Raw genomic sequence first — 2,500 nt, 5'->3', positions numbered from 1 at the left:
CGGCACACGCTGGGCCCGGGTGCGGGCGGTTGCCTCGACCACCATCGGCACACACTGGGCCCTGGTGCGGGCGGTTGCCTCGACCACCATCGGCACACGCTGGGCCCTGGTGCGGGCGCTTGCCTCGACCACCATCGGCACACGCTGGGCCCTGGTGCGGCAGGTTGCCTCGAGCACCATCGGCACACGCTGGGCCCTGGTGCGGCAGGTTGCCTCGACCACCATCGGCACACGCTGGGCCCTGGTGCGGGCGCTTGCCTCGAGCACCATCGGCACACGCTCGGCCCTGGTGCGGTCGGTTGCCTCGAGCACCATCGGCACACGCTGGGCCCTGGTGCGGCAGGTTGCCTCGACCACCATCGGCACACGCTGGGCCCTGGTGAGGGCGCTTGCCTCGACCACCATCGGCACACGCTCGGCCCTGGTGCGGTCGGTTGCCTCGAGCACCATCGGCACACGCTGGGCCCTGGTGCGGGCGCTTGCCTCGAGCACCATCGGCACACGCTCGGCCCTGGTGCGGTCGGTTGCCTCGAGCACCATCGGCACACGCTGGGCCCTGGTGCGGCAGGTTGCCTCGACCACCATCGGCACACGCTGGGCCCTGGTGCGGGCGCTTGCCTCGACCACCATCGGCACACGCTCGGCCCTGGTGCGGCAGGTTGCCTCGAGCACCATCGGCACACGCTGGGCCCTGGTGCGGGCGGTTGCCTCGACCACCATCGGCACACGCTGGGCCCTGGTGCGGGCGCTTGCCTCGACCACCATCGGCACACGCTGGGCCCTGGTGCGGCAGGTTGCCTCGAGCACCATCGGCACACGCTGGGCCCTGGTGCGGTCGGTTGCCTCGAGCACCATCGGCACACGCTGGGCGCTGGTGCGGGCGCTTGCCTCGACCACCATCGGCACACGCTGGGCCCTGGTGCGGCAGGTTGCCTCGATCACCATCGGCACACGCTGGGCCCTGGTGCGACAGGTTGCCTCGAGCACCATCGGCACACTATCGGCCCTGGTGCGGGCGGTTGCCTCGACCACCATCGGCACACGCTGGGCCCTGGTGCGGGCGCTTGCCTCGGGCACCATCGGCACACGCTGGGCCCTGGTGCGGGCGGTTGCCTCGAGCACCATCGGCACACGCTGGGCCCTGGTGGGTTTAGGCACATCTTCAAATTTCTGCCGTGCCAATGCCATTTTTATGGCTTGTAAATTCATACAATGGTCCCCTAAGCCTTCACGTGAAGTTTCGTTGGAAGATGACTCGTTTTCTATTTTTCACGATTTTCGAAACTTTTTGCGGTTCGGGATTTTTTAAAATTTTTTTATAAGGATTTTTGGCCCCAAATTTTGTAGGCATGATCCTTCTATTTTTGTTGGCATGCACAAAAAAATTCAGCTAAAAACTCGAAGTAGAGAAGATTTTGTGACCGTTTGAAAAAAGTGTCCCCATTTCAGACACTTTAACGGCTACTGGTAGCAAACCTGTAAAATCTCAAATGCTCTTTAAGGGGGTGTGAATTCTCAGAGGTTTGATGAGGGATAGGGGGCCAACACAAGGCCAAGTACCAGCACCCATCGCACATCATGTGCGCACACCCCCCCGGCCCCCCTCCCAATCGCCGGAACCCCAATGCCGCCGGTCAGGTTCTCCGGCGGTACTCCGGCGATGCTCCGGCGATGCTCCGGCGATGCTGTCCCGAGTGAAAAAAATGCGGCACCAGCACATGCTGGAGCCAAGCATGGGCACCGTGGCTCAAAATCGAACTTCGGCCAAGGCCTCGACCATCAATGGCACATGATGACGCATGGTGATGGCACATGCATCGACCATCATCGGCATAGGCTGCCCTTCGGTACGGGCACTTGCCTCGACCGCCATCGGCACAAGCTGGGCCCTGGTGTGGGTTGTTGCCTCGATCACAATCGGCACATGCTGAGCCTTGGTGCGGGCGGTTGCCTCGAGCACCATCGGCAGACCCTGGGCCCTGGTGCGGCCGGTTGCCCCGATAACCATCGGCACACGCTGGGCCCTGGGGCGGGCGTTTGCCCCCAGCACCATCGGCACACGCTGGGCCCTGGTGCGGGCGCTTGCCCCGAACACCATCGGCACAAGCCGGCCCTTGGTGCGGGCTCCTGGCTCGACCACCATCGGCACACGCTGGGCCCTGGTGCGGGCGGTTGCCTCGAACACCATCGGCACACGCCGGCCCTTGGTGCGGCCGGTTGCCTCGACCACCATCGGCACACGCTCGGCCTTGGTGAGGGCGCTTGCCTCGACCACCATCGGCACACGCTGGGCCCTGGTGCGGGCGCTTGCCTCGACCACCATCGGCACACGCTCGGCCTTGGTGCGGGCGCTTGCCTCGACCACCATCGGCACACGCTGGGCCCTGGTGCGGGCGGTTGCCTCGACCACCATCGGCACACGCTCGGCCTTGGTGAGGGCGCTTGCCTCGACCACCATCGGCACACGCTGGGCCCTGGTGCGGGCGCTTGCCTCGACCAC

The sequence above is a fragment of the Durio zibethinus genome, unplaced genomic scaffold (genome assembly GCF_047325235.1).
Source record: "Durio zibethinus cultivar Kanyao isolate XHJ-2024 unplaced genomic scaffold, ASM4732523v1 HiC_scaffold_1, whole genome shotgun sequence".
In the NCBI taxonomy this organism is placed as follows: Eukaryota; Viridiplantae; Streptophyta; class Magnoliopsida; order Malvales; family Malvaceae; genus Durio; species Durio zibethinus.
The sequence above is the reverse complement of the archived record's forward strand: the minus strand, read 5'-3'. Positions refer to the sequence as shown.